Source organism: Onychomys torridus, chromosome 19 (genome assembly GCF_903995425.1).
Source record: "Onychomys torridus chromosome 19, mOncTor1.1, whole genome shotgun sequence".
Taxonomy (NCBI): domain Eukaryota; kingdom Metazoa; phylum Chordata; class Mammalia; order Rodentia; family Cricetidae; genus Onychomys; species Onychomys torridus.
The window spans coordinates 49811726-49835704 of record NC_050461.1 but is presented as its reverse complement, the minus strand read 5'-3'; the positions used below and the strand labels follow the sequence as shown (position 1 = coordinate 49835704).

The window sequence follows — 23979 nt, the reverse complement described above, 5'->3', positions numbered from 1 at the left end:
TTATTACAGTGCATGGCTTGTGGCCAATATGTATAATTGAAGATGTTAAATTTCTGTTAGAGATTAGTGACAATGAAGATATATGCTTCATTAAAATGTACAGAATTTCTGAATTCTGTTCATAGGCACTTTGGGAATACCCCCAAACCCAATATTGATGGCCTCTGGAATACAGTTATGTATGCAAGAATATGAGTATGGTTGATGTAAATTTTAAGTGCATCTTTGTATATAACCCTAAACATAATTATTCATATTTGTTTAATTTTCGATTGGAAATTCTGTTCATTCATTTATTTATGGTTTTTAAAAACCTTTATCATTATCCTGTGTGTAGGAGTGGGTGGGCAGGTATGGCTGCACACACACATGGTGCCAGTATGGAGGCCAGAGTGTACTTTTTGTAGTCAGTTCTCCTTCTACATTCATATTGGGTTTTGCAGATTGAAGTTAGTTCATCAGGCTTCATGAGAATCATACTTACCAGCTGAGTCATCTCAACTGCCTTTATTTATATTCTTGCTTATAACCTAGCTTGCTTATGAAAGGATTTGAGGCACCTTCCACAAATGTATAAAGTCAACATAATAAAATTGCCAGCAAGTACAGAAAAAGGAATACAGAAGAATATAAAAACTAAGAGGCATTCTGGAATGAAATTGATATGTGAAGTGTGCTTGTACTAAAATAGGATGGAATTCTGATTCTAGCTGGGCATGGTGGTGCCCAACTTTAATCTCAGCACTTGGGCACTCAAGGCAGGAGGATCAGGAGTTCAAGGTCACCCTTGGTTACATAGAGAGTTAGAGGCAGGCCTGAGCTACAAAAGACCCCATCTCAAGACTAACCCCCCCATTTTAAAATTCTAATTTCTAAGACTTTATGTCAAAGGTAAGAAATAATTAGCTATAGACTTATGATCACATCAGGCAAATAAGAAAATGTCTGTTTCACTATTGAAAACTACAGGGAAATTTAGTCCACGTGTCTTAGCTTGGGCTGAAGTACACACCACAGAGGGCATGTTGGATGGTATATCTACTTCTCACTGTTTGTGAGGCTGAGGAAGGGGCACCAGTAGAGTTGGGTTCTGGTGAGGGTTCTCTTCCAGGCTTGTAGATGGTTATCTGTTTGCTATGTTGTTGCATGCATTTGGGGGACTCAATTTGGTTCACAATGCTACTCCGGGCAATGAAATTCGGTGAGCACACTGTCATGGGGCTCCATTTTCTATCTTCTCAGTACCAAACATAAATGTATTTCTGTGGGCCATAATAATATAGGAGTGGGTCATAAGATGTCTCTTGGGTCTTTAAGGCATTTATTTCCTGACTTTTTTAGTGTCATCTCTCTGGAAGCACTTTACTCTTGAAATAAATATTAGTGACTCTTACTTTGTTATAGATTAATGTGAGCCAACACTGAGAGCTCTGAATGTCTACTACACTGGATTCTGCATACAGTTTCCAAGAATACAGTAATCCACAGGACCAGGGGCTAGAATATAGAGCAATAGATATACCTTTAAACGTATTTCATAAATAATGTTGATCGTAACTGAGCATTCGGGTTGAGAACCAGTCAGTTGGATTTACTGTTCCTGGCAAGGACTGGAATGTGGCTAATTCCACACTGCAGATTAAACACTCCAACTGTCTGGAGAACAGGAAACTCCTAGGCACATTTAACAAAGCACCTCACTCATGTTTCAGGGTTGGAGGAGTGCCTGGATCATGTAGTCTCTGAGGCTGGAGACTCTCACACTCCTTGGAGTACAGCTCAGATTTCAGGTTGCTGTTCCTATCTGGCCCCAAGAGATGACCCCTCTAGCATAGACATCACTGCTACATCTATGACTTCCTGCATTCCTGCATCCCCATCAGTTCTTTTTGTTTGTTTGTTTGTTTTTTTGAGACAGGTTTTCTCTGTATAGCTTTGCACCTGTCCTGGCTCTCACTCTGTAGCCCAGGCTGGCCTCAAACTCACAGAGATCCGCCTGCCTCTGCCTCCTGAGTGCTGGGATCAAAGGTATGTGCCACCACCACCTGGCCCCATCAGCTCTTATAGTCCATGTTGAAGAAGGCAAGGCCCAAACAGAGGGAGGATCAACATGTTCCTTACCATGCTGCAGAGACCAGAAATTTCCAAGTTTGTAGACAACAGGGGTATATACTCTTCTGGAAAGATCTCAATCTCAATTGCAGGGACATGGTGTTCCCACAGGACCCTAACAGAACAAGTATCTCAAGTGCATAGTACATGCAAAAGCATGACTTGGAGCTCTTTGGGACCTGTGGCTGCTCACAGGCGATCTGCATAAGTCCATAGACACATACTGTTATGATGTGAATGCCCATGTCTGTCATTGTGTCACTATTAGGGGGTGGGTGAGTCATGAAGTTCTGCCCTCATGAATGTGCTAATGTGGTTCTATGGGATGGGCTTATGAGAAAAAAAGTTGAGTCTGGTCTCATTATTCCTGTAATGAGTGTGTGTGTGTGTGTGTGTGTGTGTGTGTGTGTGTGTGTGTGTGATATTCTGTCACATTATGACAGAAATCTCTTGTTCTGACAAAAATCTCATGCCTTTGTGATCTTTTCCAGCTTCCAGAGCCATGAGCCAAACACATTTCTATTGTTTAAAAGCTTCCCAATCTGTGGTATTTTGCTACAGCATCAGCAAACAAACTGAGGAGCCTCAATGCTCCACACTTGGTACAATGATTTTTTTAGCCTGGAAGATTGACTTAGAGAATTCCAACTTATAAACTGTTCATCACAGTGGACTATTTTAGCTGTAGTTGATGATAGAATTTTTTTTGTGCCTGCCCAAAGATAATTAAATGCAAAACATATGCTTCAATAAATGGCTGAGTTAACTTGCTTTATGAATTTATTGCTTATAAAACAGTTGTATGTGGAGCAGAGTCTAACACAGATGATGGCTTTGGGCTTGGGGTGGTTGGTCTATGCTTTTTCTTCAGGGTTAGGTGTCAAGGCCACGTCACTAAGCAATTCCTTGCTCCTAACAATAAAAAGAATTTGTTCAAATAGCTAACCGCAGCCTTTCATCTATAGTATGTTCTTGTGAAAAAGGAATGTTTATTTATCATCTAAGAGAAGAATAAGTTGTTAAAGAACATGAAAGATCAGCCTTTTCAAAGCCCATGGGAAGTTTAAGATTTATGTGTCACACACAAGCACAGCTTGACACACACATGCATATATATGTAGTATGTATATATGCATGTATATGTTTGTATATATATTATTTTTTTTGGGTTTGAGACAAGACCTCACTGTGTAGTTTAGCCTGGACTGAAACCCACTTTTATTCTGGGCTTCTTTCTAACACAACAATCCTGACATCACGGGCATGGACCACCATTCTTGACTGTGTTTATATTTCTGAGGGGGTTTATTTTGCTTGCTTAGTAAAGGAGAGTGCATTTTTTAGTAACTAACTTTGTGTGTGTGTTTCTGAAGATCAAAAATTGGGCCTTACATAAGCAAGGCATGTGCTCTTCCACTGAGCTGCAGTCCAGCCTTAATGTTCCTACTTGAATTATTTGGAGATTATTTTCTGAGGCTTAGTGAGGCATCTTAACTAGTAATACTTTACATTTAACTTAGTTTTTCTGCTTTGGACTTTGTTGTGCATTTTGATGTAATGAAGTGAATAATAGTTGTTCTTTCCTTGGAAGGAACCCAGAGCACCACCTATGGCTCTGTTAATTACTTCCCTTGCTGCTGTGACCAAAATACTTTGTGGTGATATTGTGTGTTCCCCAAAATATTGTGCACCCTAATAAACTTATCTGGGGTCAGAGAACAGAATAGCCACTAGATATAGAGGCCAGAAAATGGTGGCATACATGCCTTTAATCCTAGTTTTCCGAAGGCAGAGATCCGCCTGATTTCTGTGAGTTCAAGGCCACACTGGAAACAGCCAGGCATGGTAACATTAGCCCTTAATCCCAGGAAGTAACAGCAGAAAGCAGAAAGGTATTTAAGGCATGAGGACCAGGAAATAGAGAGCTGTTAAGCTTTTAGGCTTTGAGCAGCAGTTCAGCTGAGATCCATTTGGATAAGGACTCAGAAGCTTCCAGTCTGAGGAAACAGATTCAGCTGAGGAATCGGCGAGGTGAGGAAGCTGTGGCTTGTTCTGCTTCTCCGATCTTCCAGCATTCACCCCAATACCTGGCTTGAGGTTTGTTTTTATTAATAAGACCATTTAAGATTCCTGCTACAATACTTGACCAAAGCAATGAAGGAACAGTTGATTTGGGCTCAATCGTCTGGGGTCCAGGTTCATCATGGTGAGGAAGGGACAGCGACAGGGGCCTGAGGCAGCTGGTTGTGTTGTGCTCACAGTCAGGAAGCAGAGAAATGAGTGTACCTTTGTATGCGGCCCAGGATCTCAGTCTGTAGGAGAGTACTGTGTACACATAGAGTGGGCCTGCCCTCCTTGGGTAAGCCTGTGTGGAGATGTCCTTCCAGATATCCTCCGACATTTGTCTCCTGGCTGATTTCCTTTTTTTTTTTTTTCTTTTTGGTGGAGCTGAGGATCGAACCCAGGGCCTTGTGCTTGCTAGGCAAGCGCTCTACCACTGAGCTAAATCCCCAACCCCTCCTGGCTGATTTCTAAACCAAACGGACAGTCACGATTAGCCACCATGGGAGAAACGCCCTCCACCCTGGAATGGGGGTTTGGAAAGCCAACAGGATGCTCATGAGTCTACATAGAGTGGGTAATTGTGGATTTGGGGATAACACATACTTTCTATTTTATCTTATGAATTGGATTTTGTTTTTTTTTGCACTTTCAAATTTACAACAGTGCAAATATGTCTCACAATTTTCGAGAGAAAAATCAACCCAGACTACTTTGTCTGAGTGAAAGCGTGCTCCGCAGTCTAAGGGCCATAAGTGTGGAGACACCCATCTCTTGCTGGTTGTTCTGGGCAGCTCAGCTTCCTTCAGCTTTATCTCCTGCTATGCTGGAGCAGGTGAACAGCTTAAAAAACCACGAAGGAGTGTGGTGGCTTTAGGAGACTAACCACTGACAATGGCATTTTGAGGCAGGATGAGAGAACAACAGTGTCCCCATAAACTGTCTGCAGCAGCATGCTGCCTCTCCATTTGATTCTATGCATGCACACACATGTAACACCGGTATTAGTAAACCTCATAGGATTTCTTTCTCTGCTAGTTGAAGGGGATATGAACAATTCTTGCTTTATGAAAAAGGAGGTTGCTTTTGTTTTCCTTTGCCTTATTTGGATGTGAGTCATTTTCAGCTGGGCACAGTCTTCTTCTTCTATGAATAAATAAAGATGTCCTCTTGATTTGTGATTACGGAAGCCGCTCTACAGACTCCTAGGCTGCTTGCAGAGTTAAAGCTAAGCTTCCAGCTTCAATTTGTTTGAGAATATTAAGATGTTCTTTATAAATCAACTGTAAAAGGGATCTTTTTTAGGACACCTTAGAAAACTGTTCAGTCAAAGAGTGTGTATAGGGAAGCTCTTTCTAACAGACAGTAGTGTGTTCTCAAAACTTTTGTCTCAGATGAAAATTTAATAGTTCTTTACAACTGAGTTGGAAAACCAGGTGCTTTGGTACATGGTTATAAACCCAGTTCTCAGGAGGCAGGAGGATTACAAGTTGGAAAGCAGCCTTGGCTACTAAATTTGTTCAAGGCCCACCAAGGCTACAGTAAGACTCTGTCTCTAAACAAGCAATTGAGTCATAGGATCACAAATCCTGTATTTTCTTACTAATAGTGAATTCCTAGTTCAATCTCTGCCCTAAGCCATTTATGCAGCTCTTTCCCGAAAGAATGTGGGACTGCTGGGAAGGCCGTTCTTGAGATAGCTCATTCACCGAGCCTTAAAGATGTTACTGGTCATGCTTTCAAGAGTATTTCTGGGTTCCTTGCACTGGTTTTCAAACACATAGACTTTCACATTCCTCTGCACCATGAGGCCCCTATTCAACAACTCAGATATGAATAGGTTGCTCCCCAGAACATGACTGTTCATTATCATAATTGCTGGCTAAATCTCTGGTAATGTCAGGTCTCTGTTGTGATGAAGAGAGTTAAGTATGACCTGTCAAGCAGCTCAAATATCAGCCATACCCTCCCAACCCCCCACGGGTGTCTAAGATTAACCATTGTAGACACAAATTGACATACCGTATACCTCTGCTATGCCAAATATCTCCAGAAGGAGTAGAAAAATGTAGAATAGGCAATACACAATGGTAGAGTGGGAGAGTGGGTAATTGCAGATTTGGGGATAACATGTACTTCCTATTTTATCTTATGAGTTAGATTTTGTTTTTTTTGCACTTTCAAATTTACAACAGTGCAAATATGTATTTGTAAATATCCAAACAACTTAATTTCCTGACATGAAAGTGTTCATGACAGGGTACCTGTAGAGTCAGGACAAAAAGACAAGTCCAAATGCACCTTGCTTGGTATGCAACAATTACCATCCATTTGTATGAATTCTGTACACAAATTCATACCATTGCAATGAGGACCATGAAGGACCAAACATTTAAATATATAATGGAGCTGTGACAGTGGAATGAGCAGAGAACAGAATCACAATACAATATGCTCTCAAGAGCTATCAGACACAACCCCTTCCTCTCTGTCCTGCTTGATCTAGGCCCCTCTCTTGGCTTCTTCACATTCCTCTCCAGAGCCCTAAGCCAGTGCTACTGGTTTTCACATTGACGGCCTCAAGTGCCACACATACTTAGGTCGAGATAACTGGAGAAGTTTTTTTCTGGATGTTAGAATATGGCACCCAACACTCTCTACTTGGGGAAGACTCCAGAGCTAAAAATGCTCAAACACATGACAGCGAGCTAAATAACTGAGGTCCCAAACTGTGCAGTGTCTTGCTTCTTCTTGCTCTGTCCTCTTCATGTTCTCCACGCTCAGCAGCACCTCCGCCATGCTTCCTTCCTTACATGGCCTGCTGGCTGGTGAGCCTCACTGAGCTTGAAACCTCCAAGTGCCCCTTTCCTTCATCTTCCTCTCCTGTCTTTCCTTTCTCCCATGCTTTACTTTATCCTCAGCAAATGTATACTGAGAATTTACAGTCTCAAGGCTGTTGGTGTCATCACATAATGGATATTTAGAAATTTAGCATTCTGAATAGTGGCAAAGAAGAAAACCGGGATCTTGACTTACCAAACTACAGTTAAGACAAGCAATCCCTCAACAGGTGTGTGCATAAGTGAGGTTGCCTCTTGGCTGACACAGAATTGTGGTGAATGCTGGACCATCTCAGAAAATTCAGGGACTCAGAGAGGTTATATGGCAGGGGGCCTGAGAGACCTGGGAAGAAGGGCTAAATGCTTCTGCCCCTGTAGCACATGTGGCTGATGAATTAAAGATCTTTAAGGAAGCTGGTGTTGGAGGGAGAGCCCAGGGAATCTGGTCAACTTCAAAGTGAGCAAGACATCTGGTAGCATGGAAAGAGGCAGGGGCTCCTGGTGCAGAGGTCACTAGCTCACTTTTTCCTGTCTTTTTTTTTTCCCACTGAACTAGAGTCAAAGGAAAGTATGAGTCACTGTGCAAAGCTGTCCAAACAATCATCAGAAAGTATGTGTGTGCGTGCATGTATGTATGTATGTATGCATGTGTGCATATGAGTGCATGTGCTTGTGTATGTATGCCTGTGCATGTATGTGTATGAAGAAGGTTGGGGACCATGTGGGTAATCAGAAGTGAGCAGCACAGTGGCAATATATCCAGCATTTGGCATGCATACACATAAGTTGTTTGACAACCAGAACAAATACTTTGCTATTATTTTTATTATCACTGCTGTTCTTGTAAGATTCCTATTGTCTAGATGTCTGTGCATCAGTGTGCATGAACATATGTGTAGAGGTCAGAGGTCAACCTTGGGTTCATTCTTCAGGTATCTTCCACTTTGTTTTTTGATACAGGGTCTCTCACCGTCCTGGAATTCATAAGTAGTCTAGACTAGAAGGCCAGAGATCCCCAGAGATTCAACAGGTTCTGCCTCCCTAGATCTGGAATTACAAGTGCCCATCATCAAGCCTGGCCTTATTCCCACTGTGGGTTCTAGGCATCAAACTCACAGCCTCATACTTGCTGGTAAAGCAAGTACTTTGCAGACTGAACCATTTCCCTGTCCCGTGTTTTGTTTTTTTCCTATTTATTTTCTACTTAATTTCAATTTGATTTTATGAGACAATAAAATGGATTTGTCCCCATTTTGTGTTTAGAAAGAAAAACTGATTTTCAAGGTTCATTTGGAAAAGGTCAAATGAAACCTGAAGCTTTTTAAACTTGGGCCAAGTTTTAAAAGTAATTGTATCTTAAAGTTGAATTTTTAATGAACAAAAAACCTTGGGCCCTAATACCATTTTTTTTTTTTAATTTAGGAAGGTTATGAGAATAACTAATGCCCCTGAGGAGGTTATTATTGAAAGGAGTAATTTTAACAGTTTTAAACTCATGTTCAAGGATAAAATTGGACTAATTTTCAAGAGACATCAGTCTTCATTGCTCAGGAAATCACAGTGATTAAATCAACTGCAGGCAGCCAGTCTTCTCATTTGAAGATGAGATGAGTATGATGAGGGTTGGAGAGGAAAGAAGGAGGATGTATATTCTAGTAAGGGCTTCACAGTTGAAACAGCTTCCATCTCCTCTCTTGAAGCCATTTATATATTCAACCCCCTAACGCAGCTTCCTTTACTGCGTTTGGCTTAAAATCTAATTCAAATGGAGGGCTAGAGTGTTTTTCTTAGAATTGGAACAAAGAATTTTTTCCCTTTAATGGAGTGCATAATATGCCAATTCTAAAAAAAAAAAAATACTGTTATATGTGAAGAACTCTGAATATTGAAAAGAAAGTTCAGTTCCTTCCTTGGATGTGTTTCAGGGCCCTGTCCTGACTTCTCTATGAAATTGGACACTGGACAGGGACAGTAATGTCACACTCATTATTCAGTCCTTTTAAACTACTCTTTCCCTTTGAAATGAGCTATTGAAATTGCCGGGTGTTAAGGAAATTGTGTATGGATGAGAGACTAAATGGATCCTTGTCTGTCATGTCAGCAGAGGCTTTCTGGAAATGGTAAAATAGTTTTCATCAGTGAAAAAGAGCACCTGATTTTCTTCAAGATCTTTCCAATCTCAGAATGGTGTAGAAAGTACCACCCAGAGAGCGACTGTGGTCCCTTCTTCCCAAACTGGGTGGGATTGCCTTCAATTTCAGTGTCACTGAAAGCTCTATTTGGCTCTTAGGTGGACAGGACCCTAGACATCCAGGATGGGAGACTGTCTGCCTAGAGACTCATATTATTGACTGTGACTCATGTTATAGGCACAGATTTCCAAACCTTTCTTGCCTTGATCCTAAACTAAACAGAGGGATCCTTAGGTCCAAAGTAAAAAGGGAAGAAGGAATATGATCCAGTTTAACATGCAAAGATGTTCTTTTAGAAATGCTGGTATTTATCCTGAAAGGCTGTTTGGGGAAGAATGGAAGAAGTGACGTACAATCTTTTCCTGGGAACAAGTGGCGATGTGAGCTCTTATGTGCATCAAGTACAGAGACAAGAATGTGATGAAAAGCTGATTGCTGATCATTTGACATAATTAATATGCATCTCAGATCAGCACTCATTAGCTTTGATGTTGTTTCTAGTTAAACCATAATAATTTCAAAAAGCAGTTTGAAAATGTTTAGCTAAACCACAGTGTCATGCTGCTTTGCAATTTAACACAGTGGAGCAAGAGCTGAGAAGCACAACATTTGCACCATGGAAAGAGGAAGAAAAATGATGTAGACTTATTCACATGAAAACAGAAGGTTTCTTGCTTTAGGGTGATAGGTATGTCATATCTATATTTAAATTTTGGCCCCAGAAGCAGTTATACTGCTTATGTGAATGTGCATACATTTTCATTCAAAAGGAAAGGATAATTTAAAAATACCCACCTCGGTGGAATGGCAGTATAAATTAAGCACATTCATCCATGTCAAAAGGATTTTATTAATTAAAAACTGACACTAAGTTCATTTTATAGGAGGGGACCCATTTGGTGTAACTGTGACTGAAATAAAATATTTGTACAATCTTTTGTATAGTTTTAAGGTGTTTATAAAGAATAAACTCATAACCAATGAGTCAAAAATGTTCAGCCTGAGTCTAATTGTGAAGATACGATTACACAAACCCAGCAGGAGGGATGCAACAGCCAAGGCCAGAGACACCATTAGACACCTGCTAATATAGTTGATTCTACAGGAGCCATGCTTTCTACACCCAAGGATTCAACCAATTGCTGACTGTTTAGGAGAAAAAGAATTGCAACTGCACAGGATGAGTAACTTCTTTTCCTGTTCTTATTTCTTAAGCTACACAGAGTAATATCTTACCATGAAGCATTCATATTGCATATTTAAACCCAGAGGTCTAAAGCACACTGGAGGGTGTTATATGCTTCATTCTATGTGAGACACTGGAGCATCCTTGACTGTGGTATCCATAGGCTTCTAGAGATAGTCCTCCCCACCTCCCAAGTGATATTAAAGATATACCATACATTAAGTAGTGATCCTTGATTGAAACCCGGATTTAAAATGAAAAGCAATGAATTCTTTAGACCAGAAAGGACATTGTTAAGACAGTTAGGGAAACTTGAATTGTATACTTTTTTTTTTTTCTTTTTCGAGACAGGGTTTCTCTGTGTAGCTTTGCACCCTTCCTGGAACTCACTTTGGAGACCATACTGGCCTCAGACTCACAGAGATCTGCCTGCCTCTGTCTCCTGAGTGTTGGGATTAAAGGCATGTGCCACCACCGCCCGGCTGAATTGTATAGGTTTTTAAAAAGAAGAATATATATTTTGAACAAATATGTAGTTTAGACAATGAGTGAATTCTTATTACTAATTTGAATTACTAATTTTGCCACTTTCCTACTGGCAAAATTCCAGGAAAGGGATGGAAATTCTAAATTCATGAGCACATTTTTTATTTTCTCTTTTAAATGTGTATGAGTGTTTTGTCTTCAGGTGTGGAAGTACACCATGAGTGTGCTTGGTGTACCTTGGAGTACCTGCTAACCTTGGAGACCAGGAAAAAGCACTGGATTCTCTGGAATTAGAGCTACAGACAGTTGTGAACTACCGTGTATATGTGTGTGTGTGTGTGTGTGTGTGTGTGTGTGTGTGTGTGTGTGTGTGTGTGTGTGTGTGTGTGTGTGCTGGGAACTGAACCTGGGTCCTCTTCAAGAATAGCTAGTGCTCCTAACTGCTGAGTCATCTCTCCAAACCCATGTGCACATTTTCAAAGCAAGTGAAAACAGGTCTGGGTCTGTGTGCAAGGAGTTAGAATAAGCTTTTCAGTATAGCACTGAGCATTCAGATTCAGGGACCCACAACACTCATGTCTTCCTTCAAAGGAGATAGAACTATGCAGGTAGTTTTCTGGGAGCGGCCCTTGGCCATTCCACGTTGACCAACTTAACTCTTCTGTTGCCTGTTCTCAGGTTAATATGCAGGATTCTGATTTTCTCATAGGTAGTTGAGATTCTAACGACATCCTTTATTGTTTTTTTCTTGTATAGATCATTATCAGCAGACCTGGACTGAGACGCTTCATAATAGTTTGGTATGTAATTGACAGCTCTCTGAATCTAGTTCTTTGAGTGACATTTACAACCTGAAAATCCCACTCTCCACTCTGTTATTCTAATTTATGAGCCAAATCAGAATAAACTAAGTATGGTTGTCCCCAGGCTAATATTATGAAAAGGAAATATAACAGTGTTGGCAAATTACCAACTTCATTTACCTTTAATTTCCCCTGAAAATGGATTCTGGGTAGTGATTATTTTACAAGGAAAGAATTATTTATTTATTTATAGGTTGATTTCTTTTTCCTTTTCCCTCAGCCTGAGCAAAGCTTACTGTAATGAAGTAAGCGCTGCAGGACCATATCATGGGAAGATTCTATTTTGTAAACAACTGTGGGTTTAGATGCCCAGGAATTCATTATTATAAGTTTATTAATAATTAAGATGAAATGAGTTATAATACAAAGGCATAACAGTCTTAAGATATTCCTATACTTGAAGTTCAACTCTAATTACCTATCCAAGATTCTGTAATTATAGGTATAAATGTTTTTGTTCTTCCTTTGATTTTTGATTTATAAAATGACTTAAGAAAGGTTATATATATTAGCTCCCAACTGTATCATACAACTCCTTATTGGTTTAGTTATTTTTTTAAAAGATTAACCATAATTCTAACTTGCATGGGAAAGCAAGGGATATAGTATTTTTGTGACTCTATGGATAAAGCTAAAGTTGTGGCAATTGTTCAGAATGTATTAGTCTATTAATGTAATGCTCTTTTCTCTAAGCCAGGAAATGATAATATTCATGAATCTCTATAGTGTGCAGTTTCTACCATTTCCAGTTATTTGGCTACTATCTTTGCAACATTGTTATACATGCTCTTTTTTTAGTGGAAAGCATCATTCCCATTTTATTCTGTAGTAGCTAAAGCCCATGGTGCTAGGTGTCCAACTCAATGATGTGGAAATTAATTTTGGTTTGTAGCTCGGGTGTTCAGATGTCTTCAAATATATATTCTTGTTTTTTTTTGACATGTGTATGAGAGGCATTCTAGAACCATTTATTTTATATGTATATGAGTGCATGAATGTTTGTATGGGTGTCATGCACATGCAGGTAACTCTGGAGACCAGCAGAGGGTGTCAGATCCCTAGGAAATGAAGTTACAAATAGTCATGTTGCCTAATGTGGGTTCCAGGAACCAAACCTAGGTCTTCTGCAAGAACATCAAGTATTTATTCTTAACCACTGAGACACCCCTTTAGCCCCACAGGCATTATTTTTGATGAGATAGTTAATATGATTTAGATTTTGCTTTCTTTGGTAAAGAATGCTTTATTATAAAATTGGATGCTATGTGGAGTAATTTAAATGATACCTTTCATATTTATACTCTCCCTTTCCTAAGGTATTGATGAAAATGAGCAATTTATCTTCAAAAGTCAAGTACTTTTTCTAGTAAAATCTTTAGGTGAGAGACCTCTCCATCACAAAAAAACATCTAGTAAGAGCGTGACACATTATCAGAGAAAGGCATGTTACAAGGGTAGTCTTCATGGATTGGGAAAACTGGATTAGATAGGTTCTAAAATTTCTTGGTATAGAAAACCTCGTGTAAAGTAACAAGTGGCTCTCCTGTCAATGACCAAACTGGATAATTTAATTTTAAAAAGTGTTGTCCAACTGCTTATCTTGAAGACCAATCAGACACATTACAAGGGTGAAGAGAGCAAGCTCCACACACTGAGGGCTAGGACAGAAACTTGTCTCAGACATATTATTAGTTGTGCACCCTTGGCCTTGGCACTTAACCTTTACAGGACCGATTTTCTTCTTTGTAGTTATTATTATTTATTGTTGTTGGGGAGGGAAATATGCTGAAGCAAATGCTTGGAGGTCAGACAACTTCTTTCCTTTTTAATGGGAAGGGGTAATGACTCTTAAGGCTGGAGCGGGTATTAATAAATCTGTATTGCTGTGGGTATCACTCTGTATAAATAAAATGCTGTTTGGCCAGTGGCCAGGCAGGAAGTATAGGCGGGACAAGAGAGAAGAGAATTCTGGGAAGTGGAAGGCTGGGGTGGAGAGATACTGTGAGCCACCGCCATGACAAGAAAGAGATAAGGTACTGGTAAGCCAAGAGCCATGTGGCAAAGTATAGACTAATAGAAATGGATTAATTTAAGATAAAAGAAATAGATAACAAGAAGCCTGTCACGGCCATACAATTTATAAGTAATATAAGCGTCTGAGTGATTATTTTATACGTGGGTTGTGGGACCACTGGGGCTTGGTGGCACCTGGAGAGAAGCTCTCCAACTACACTGTATGAACACAGTATTTAGAACAATGTCTGCTACATAACAGATTGCTTAGCACGCTAGTGACGACGGCTTCTGTATCAGCAGGGGCATGAGTGTCTCTTACAGGCTATTGTGCATTTGAGACCAATCCTTCAGGTTTCTGGACTTTAAGAGTAGAGCAAACCTTGTGATGATTTTTTTCCACATTCCTAACAGTTCTTTCCTCAGGTATTATGTTCTGAAGTCAACATGAGGGCAATATGCAACCTCTTCTCTGCTTCCCACTTAAGCCCACATGAGCCTCTCATGTGTCTCCAGCTCTTGTCGTTGTAATTTCCATCTCTCATCTTCCTCTCATTGCCCCCCTGTAGTGGGTATAACATGCCACCTACCCACGCTCTAGACTTCCCTGGATTTTAGTATGTGTTTTTTGCTTGATATTGTTTCCATTTATTATAATTCCAACTTATCTAGGTCATTATCCCTAATTACTCCTGGACAATATTTGATAACCATTTCTTTGTATATAGTCTTGTATTAGGTTAGAACCTTCTTATTTAGACAAAAGGGGGAGATGTAGTGGGTAGCCAACCCAGCCTTGGCCTGGAAGTTCCAACCCCCATTGAGGCTTCGGTAATGGTCACGCCCACAAGGCAGGGCTGAGGGAGGAAGCGGAAGACCCAGGATGGAGAGGAGAGGCTTCTCTTGGTTCTGGGACCCTGGATGCTGGAGGTAGACTGAGCAGAGTTCTCCGGAGAATGCCATACCTTTCCCAGACCCTGCAACCTATCCCTTCATTTGTAAGTTACCCCACAAAATAAACCTCCCCTTTAACTACATGGAATGGCCTTAATAATTTCACCAATACCCACCTCTGGCCTTCTCCCTCCCTCCTGCCCCCTGCCCGGGGATGTTTTGTATACAATGAAATACCTCTGGATCTTAGTCTATGAAAAAGAGGTGTGAATGATTCTTTGTTTTTGTTTTTTGAGACAGGGTTTCTCTGTGTAGTTTTGGTGCCTGTCCTGGATTTTGCTCTGTAGACCAGGCTGGCTTCAAACTCAGCACAGAGATCCCCCTATCTCTGCTTCCTGAGTGTTGGGATTAAAGGCGTGTGCCACCACCGCCCGGCAAATGATTTTTTTTTTTTTTTAAACCAACTGTTTCCCAGAGAAGGACTTGAGGCAGCTACTTAGCTTATGGAATGTCCTTCAGCCATTGCAAAGGTATTTTGACAGTTTTCATCCTTACAATAGTCATTGAGCAGTGGTGAAGGGAGCTTGGTTCCCAGTCTATACATGTGTAGTAGCCAGCAGTTCATACTCAGTTATTACTCACATGTGTCTAAGTTTCTCAGCCCATGATTATTTTAAGTCCTTCCCAGTATTCTTAAGCATAAAATGCCTGTCTAATTATTTTGACATATTCCTACTGGGCAGTGAGTAGTGTGAGTTTTGTGAGAATGCAATTATGAACGCAGGGGTATGTTTTCCTTATTCTGTCTTTCTTGTTGTGTCTATCAGTGCTGTGTTCTAAGACCTACTTAATTTGATTTATGTTACCAAGTGATTTGGGGCGCCAATGGACTTTTTCCAGGACAGAATGTGTGGGGGCCAAGTCTCATTCCAAGGTTTCTGATCTATTTTAAAATAAACTTTTTTTTGTTAAAATCTTGTGTGCTGGTCATAAAGGGAGAGATGACCACATATTTTTTCCTTGAAGGTGCCCCCTCTTTTTTTTTGCACAAAATATGACATTATGAAGAGGGAATGAGGACAGCTGGGTTATAAAGCAAGAACTGGCAAACTATAGACATAGAGACTATTTCTCAAAAACAGAATCTGCAAGCTGTTTGGTTATCTAGAGGGCAGATTAACATTGGAGTGGTTATTTTTTTTCTAGTGAACAAATTTTTTTCCTTCCTATATTTTAGTTCAAAACTATGAAAAAACTTTCTAAGGGACAAAATCCAGTTCCAAGAATGATGAGGTGTTAGTTGGAAATCTCAAGTCTTTTAAAGTTATTTCTATGAATGAATGAAGCATTTTTTTTTCCTGTGAAAAAGTTCTGTACTACTTGTAGATGGTGAGAAACTGGGTGAGGGAGGGTAAAAGTCTCCAAGTCCAAAAAGTTTCTTATTGTCTAACATTCTCATTGGTATTAAGCTCATCACCCTCTGTAGAAACGTGAGCATTGTTTCCAATAAAATCACAAAAAGGGAACTGACTGTCTTGGGTGTAAACAGATCTTAAGGACATCCAAGGGCTTTGGTTAATAATTAATAAGGCACAAGGAGCTCTTGAGGTGTTATTGAAATTAACCCCTAGGTTGCAGAAGCTCAACACAGCAAACCTTTATTTCTTATCCACACTGAATGGATAAGAAATCCATATAGTGTTGCTGAGGAGTGGAGGGATCCCAGCTTGGGAGTCCATTGAGGATATGGGCTGATGTAAACTCTGCCATCTTGTGGCACCATCTTGTTAGTAAGTGACCTCAAGGGTTTGCTTGCCACCATGAGGGAAGACCTTATGGAGCATGCCAGCCTTCTTGAAGCTGTAAGTGACATGCATCACCTCTTCCCAGACTGTTGGCTGTGGCTATTTACATTGTCTTTCCTAACACACAGGAAACTTAGGTAGGAGAGATCTAGGTAGATCATTTATCCTTTGGTGACATTTACAGTAAAATTTTTGCATCTCCACGCAGTAACTTTCTTTCCCAAATCCTTCATGTGTTTCAATTCTCATGCTCTTCTAAGTAGTCTATTAGAATATTTTAATAATCATTTTGCAGTAAATGGTCATTTATTTTTTATTACTTATGTGTATAGATGTGAGCTTGCATGAGTCTATGTGCACCACATGCCTGCAGGAGCCAGGGTGGGGTGGGGTTAGAAAAGGGAAGCAGATTATCTGGATGTAGAGTTGCAGGCATTGTGAACCCACGCTCTCAACAAGAGCAACTAGTACCAGCCCCTAATTTCACACTTTAAACTTACCAATTTTAATAGGAGCAGATTCAAAACAAAGATCATGGAGAAGGAAAATTTTTGTTTACTTCCACAAAATGTAAAAGTAAGAGGCTTTTGCGTGTTGTTCCTAGTATTGCATCCTTAAGCCTCACACCATGTGCCTGGTACATGCTTCATCATATTTGATGAGTGAATGGATGAGGAATGAGTTCCACCCTAAGCCCCATGCTTGCTCTTGCATCAGGTAGGTGGACTTATGATTGACAGCTCACAGAGAGGGAAAGAGGCACTTCTTGAAGTAAAAGAAGCCGGTCTGAATGAAAACTGAGTGCCCCAAACCAAGATGCTTCTGATGAGCATTAAGAGATGAAGGCTCGGGCTGGAAGTAGAAGAAGCCTGCAGCTCCAAAACCTGATTGATTTGCCTATTTGCTTGATTCTGAGTTTTAAACTCATAGAATTGTCTTTACATGCTATAATAGTTTTTAAATGCTAGGCAATTATACCTGGGAAGATTACAGGGTGAATTATTTCCCTTGATTTCCTGAATATATATACACATACATATATACATATATATATTTAAAATTTCAATTAGAATTTTGACTTTTACTGACCAATACATGAAAGAAAAAGAGTTGAAACACACACACACACACACACACACACACACACACACACATACACACACACACACACACACACACACACACGCACGCGCACACACACACACATACAGACATCTCCGCACACACACACACATATGTTTTAAGATACATTCTCAGAAGGTAGACTGATAGGCAATGTGTCTATGGTAGGTTAAACAATACATCTTATTATTTGGTTTATCTTTACTTTTAAGCCACGTCCATATGCAATTCTTGAAGTTAATGATTCTAAGTTGAATAATTGGCAGGTTATGAGTTGCAACTGGGAAGTTTTTGTTTATATTTGATTTTTCCCCTCATTAGTCTTGCTAGAGTTCTATTTCATTACATTTTCTCAGAACAACAGCTTTGATTGTTATTAATGTTCTCCATATCTTTCTTCATTGATTTCTGCCTTTAGTGTAGTCATTTTTTGCTTTGGGTTTGCTATTCTGTTATTGCTCTAATTTCATATGCTGAATCACATTTGTCTTATTCTTTCTAGGTTTTCAAAAGATACCTTAGAAGCATAAATTTTCTATTAAAGTGTATTTATTATGTCCCTAAATTTTTGCATTTATTTCAGTGAAGAAAAATTCTAAATATGTCCCATTTCAGTTGCTTTTTTTTTTTTTTTTTTTCTGAGACAGGGTTTCTCTGTGTAGTTTTGTGCCTTTCCTGGAACTCACTCTGTAGATCAGGATAGCCTCGAATCCACAGAAATCCACCTGCCTCTGCCTCCCAAGTGCTGGGATTAAAGGCCTGTGCCACCACTGCCTGGCTTCAGTTGCTTTTTAATCCAAATGTTTACAGATGTGTGAGATTGCTTCTAGGGACATAGACACTTAAGATACAGGAACTCAAGGAGTTGGTTCAGTTTGTGAAGTGCCTCATGCAAATGTGAGGACCCAAGCTCTATCCCCAGAACTCACATACAAGCCAGGCATGCTGACATGCACCTGTAAACACAGCACTGGGGATGGAGATGGCGGTAAAGACAAGACAACCTTGGGGTCTCTTTAGCCAGTCTAGCCAGAACCAGAGCCCCAGGTTCAATGAGATACCCTGTCTCAAAAAGTGAGGTGGAGAGTACAGAGGATGACTCTTGAAGTTGACCTCTGACCCTACAAGCACATGCACAGATGTGTGTATGGCATACATATATGTACACACATGTATCTACTCCATATGCCATAAAAATTAAAATATATAAAACTAAACTTTTGTTATTAATTTATATGATTAATGGATTTCAGCAGAGAAAATATTCTGTGCTGGGCAGGAGTATGTATTCTGTTTTCTGACTGTGGAGTCCTGTCAGTCTTAAGGGTCTGAATTAACTAACTGCCATACGCAACTCTGGTCCTTGTTGTCTCCTTAAGCTATTCGTTTTGGAGAGTTATGCTATCATTATTGAGTTCTTTATATCTTTCTCCAGTCCTGAGTCATGACGGCTTAACAGACTTTTTATTTTGGAGGGAGCGGGGAGGTGGAGGTCAGGATCTCACTGTGTAGCCCTGGCTTAAGTATGGTAGGTTGCAATGTATCAATCTATAAATGATATTGGGATGATTGTTACTAACTTAAAACATGAAATTAGACTCTTATTTGAAACCAAATTAAAAAATCAAGTGCTTATTGATCCTAGATATAATATGGAGGGGTAAACAAAAAAGGTTCTAGAAGACAAGATAGGTATCCTGGTGACATTAGAATAATAGGTCATGTTTACAATAGCTAGTATTTTTCAGGTGACAGGTGTGGTGTCCCCTTCATTTAGTTATGTTTTCTGTAGCTGTTCCCAGTGATGGTAGATAAAACAATAGATTTCTTTACAGAAATTGAATTTATAGTTTTTCAGATATGGGTTTTCTTAGGTATTTTATTTTCATATTATTCCTTACGTGAGGAACTGCTACTCAATTTAATATAATGGCCATGTATTTGGTAGCTTTTTATATTCACATGTTAATTTTAATACTTCATGTATAGATAATACATGCTAAATTCTACACTTTGAGAATATTTGAAGTCTTAAATTTTTTCCTTTTTAACCATCAGAGCTTTTACTAATTCTTTTTACCAGTGTCTCTGAAACTATGCTGTTGGACGGCAGTAAGAAACATATTTGGCTTATTCCTAAAAGGTCTCAATGCTTGTCCATCATCTGTGACATAGAGGAAAGAGGAACCGCCTTCCTGAAAGTGGACCATGTCAGGAATCCGGGGAAGGCCTGCTTGACAGTGAACCTCAGATCTCTCTGTGGTTAAGTGTAGCTGGGTGGCTGGAGGTGGGAGGTTGACTACCGAGACCATGTTTGTAGTTGTGTATCTGGAGCCTAGGGTCCGTGGGCTTCTTCCCCATAGGGTGTTTCAACCCCCAGAAAGCTTGGGTCTGTCTACAGGGCACTCTTAGAATACGTGGACCTTGCAATGAAGTTCAGCTTTCATTAGAAGATATGGTCTCTTTCAGATGCGGAATCTTAGGAGTGGTAACGTGGGGTGTCGCTTAATGGTAGGTTTGAACCTGAGAATCATGCACACAAGAAAAGGAAAGAAGGAAACAAGGAAGCAAGAAGGAAAGAATGAAAAAAAAGCAAGGAAGAAAAATAACTCTTATGAGCCTAAAGGAAGTTCCCTGAGCTAAACTGGGTGCAAAGGCCTCTGCCTAAAGTGCCAAATACTGGGAAAGCTAACTCAGGAGAATTCCTTGAGGCTATAAGTTCCAGACCAGCCGGAACAACATCCAGAGGCTCTCAAATACATAAAAAAAAAAATCCCCTGAGTTTGAACCCACAAGATCACACGAATTGCAATTAAACGTAACTACTTCATTACAACCAATTAGTAATGTAAACTTTTGACAAAACCGTACTTCAGTGCTATGATCATAGAGGAAAAGTAGATTTTTAAAAATACTTTGTAAATTTCTTTTTACTTTTGAGTTTAGATGAAATTGAGGTTGGCAAGAAGAAAGAGTGAGTTGTAAGTTAGACTGGGGGTGGGCACAGTGAAAAAGTAACAGCAGGGCCAAGTGAGTGATGGAGCAGGGGTGGTGGGTGGGTGGACCACAGGAAATCGCAGGGACCACAGGAAGCCAGGTGGAAAATAAAACCAGCTTTGGCTTTACCTAATTTTAAACCAGAATACATCAACCTATCAGCAAATGGAAAATCTCACACACAGATTCTGTGAAGAGGTGCAAACAAAACCCAGCACATATGCACACAGGAAAGAGAGGGGGGGGTCTGTCCAGTTATAATCTGCTCCAGGCTGCCTGCGTTACAATGTCTGTCTTACTCCATGAGACTTGATTCAGTAAGGTAGTCGAACTCAAAAGGCAAAAGAACAAACACTTTTGAAAAATTAATATTTTTTTGGTTTATGGTTCTCGTAGTTTGGAAGGGGCTATCTTGAATTCAGATGCATGTGAACTCACAGAAGTCAAAGGGAGCTTCTCTTAGTCCCAATAATAAATTTTGTACTTACAATTGTTCCCACTAGGTGTCTCTTTTCATACATGTTATGACTGCAGAGAGAGCTATGCTGTTCCTAAAGGCATTAGCTTATGTGGATTTTTTTTTTTTTTTTTTAAATCTGAATTTTGGAAGATGTGAAGAATGTCTTTACTTTATTGGAATAGTTTATCCTGAAGAACAAAAAGGTCTCATAACTCTTGTTTTCAAGTCTAGGAGACACTAACACATGCTTGGCAGCCAACACAAAATTCAGGTCCCTGTACTGGCAATGTTGACAGAGCAAGGAGATAGAAATGTCAGACTTCATGGCCCTGATTTCATCTAGGAATTCAGCCCCACTGTTCTTAAAGGAAGCCCCCAAAAGAATATGTGATGTCAGATAATCCATGTTTGACTCTCTAGTATCTCCTAGGAGTTTATATCCTCCTGATAAAATCCCTCATTCCACCCTGAGACAGTTCATCTGTGATCCCACACATAGCCCTCTGGATGTCTACATGATGACTCTGGGTCATATTGGGTACCTTACAATAAATTACCTGCCCACTTTCACATAGTCCAGATCTGAGGTAAGGCCTATATCAGTCAACACATATTATTAGCCTCTTGCTGTATGTCTGGACTGACCCCTTGTTGGAGTCACCCACCTGGAAGACTCTTCTCAGGGAACTCAAGCTTGCTGCAAAGAAGGAGAAAAAGCAGAGAACATCGCAGGACACATCACAGCTGATGACTGAAGGGCCCTGCGCCTGGAGTCGGAAGACCTGAGTGTGAATTCTGGCTTTTCGAACCTGTTAACTCTGAAAACTGGTCAGTGCACATCAGTAAGGCCATGCCTTTACGTCCACAAGTGTAGGGGAGGATGCTGTATAGATTTGCTGCAAAGTCTGGGAAAAGACTGAGAGCCCCGAGAGCCCTGTAGTATGTCATCCTAAGCACCTCCCAGATGAGTGGCCCCACTCTTGACAAAGGCAGCCTTTCCCCTGACCATGCATAGGTCTAGCTCTTCACAGGCTCCACTTTTCCTACTAACAGGCCTTGGGCACTGTTTGCAAAGCTGCAGAGTTCATTAGGTGAGGAAGAGCCAGACAAAAGAGGAATTTTGGTTCCATCTCCAGAGCAGTGTGTGCAAGACTCTGGTGGATTTTATGCTGGTTTTCCCCCAGTTGCAGACACACCAGCTACACAGGGAATATCTATTCAGTGTGGTGAAAGGCTGTGGAATCATATGATAATAAGCAAGGCAGAACTGAAGTGCTAGGCTTCCTCACAGCATGCACACACTGGCCAGATTTCACCAAGAAGAAAAAAACAAACCTCTCTTCTATGAAGAGAAAATATGATGATTACTCCTGTGGAGAAACTGGGGAGGGGATATAAAGAGTTATAAAGAGAAGGGGCATCATATGCCATGCTTGCCTCCCCCTTACAATCTGTACAGTCTGGCATCTGTTCTTGTCCCCAAGGCCTTAGTGAACGGGAGTCTGTTGTGGGCCTAAGAACTAGTCACTTACCTGTGGGCTTGCCATGCTTTTGAATTCTATTTCTTATTTAATGCTGAGTATAGACCCAGTATCAACCTTTGAAGACAGTCTTTGGGTTCCCACTCCTTTATATTGGGCATAGGCACATAGTAAGTTTGGATCTTAGAGTGACAAGTTCTGAGTCCCTTGGATTTGGAGCCAGAATCAGAGAGAGAATATAGAGTTATCTATAGGTTGATGAACAAAGGCTCTCAGTAGGGTATGTTTGTGTGCACTGGAGTGTTTATGTGCATGTGCACTAGGACTGGAATATACACATACTTTTGAGGGGTTCTGTTCATGTAAGTAACTTTATAATCAAGTCTTTATGCTCCTCAAGGTACTGGTCTGCCCCACACACAAATGAAGGAAGTGGTCAGGTTCAAACTCTGAGACTAGGAGAAGCTTCTACTAGGGTGTAACCTGTGGCAGGTATCCTATTGTTCCAGCCTAAGGGTGAGCTGTGACGATAGACTTTAATTTTTGAGTTTAGAGTTCTGAAAGCTTGCAGAAAGGCAAGGAACTCCTGTAGATGAGGAACTCAGAGGATCCTCATGTCTCCCAGAAGAGCATGGCCAACAGTCGTTGGTGCTTGGCAGGCCCTTCCAGGGTACAAAGGAGGAGGCTTGCTTGGGATCCCTTTCAGCTACTTTTCTGTTACTCTGCTGATATGGTCTGTAGGGAGCAAAGTTTGATGCTGAGTGCAAGAAGGGTTTTCTCTCTCTCATGTCATATGAGATCTGTGTGCTTGAGTCTTAATTGTCAGCACAAGGAGAAAGCAGCAAGGAGCCTGTCAGTGTCCTCAGACAATGTATTCCAGGATTTTAATGGTGTTGAAAATAAAGTAATTTTAACCATCACAGCTTTCCTGTTTTATAAAAAAGCTTGTGGTTCTTAGAGCCATCTGTCAATTCCTCACCACCGTGGAGAGAACAGAAAAGATAGTCCACAAAGTAAGTGGAGAAAAGAAGCCAAAAAGGAGAATTTCCTGAAGAAAGAAAAGTGGGTTCAAATCAGAGTGAGAGAATTGAAATTAAAAGCCAAGAAAAGGAATAGTTTGTATAAAACCACTTTCATTTCCATCAGTTTATCAGAGAAACAATCCCCATACAACCTGCACCCTCTGTCACTATTCATAGCCTAGTGACAGGTCCCTCAGCATTGGCTTTCTTCACACCTGCTCTGCTGTGACAGGAGAAAATTCACATTAATTGCTAAAACAAATGGATTATTTCATGTCCCATGCTTTTTTACACAGGAGACAAGATGAGTGTTCTCTTTGTTTTCTATGGTGTCACCGTGATGGACCGTCAGCACCACACGCCTGCTGAACAAATGTTCCCGGTGTCAGTCAAGGGGGAATGTTCTCTGCTCTATGTACTGCTTGGTTTTCTTGACTGGGTCTTA

At 40.4% G+C, this 23979-nt stretch overlaps 1 protein-coding gene across 1 annotated transcript in view; it reads left to right on the top strand.

The window, feature by feature from the left end:
• Ipcef1 (interaction protein for cytohesin exchange factors 1) overlaps positions 1-23979 on the top strand; it is a 161319-nt gene that overhangs the window by 36568 nt on the left and 100772 nt on the right. The window contains exon 2 of the mRNA XM_036169125.1: positions 11634-11677. The gene's annotated coding sequence lies outside the window, so the exon portion shown is untranslated. The remainder of the gene's footprint in view (positions 1-11633; positions 11678-23979) is intronic.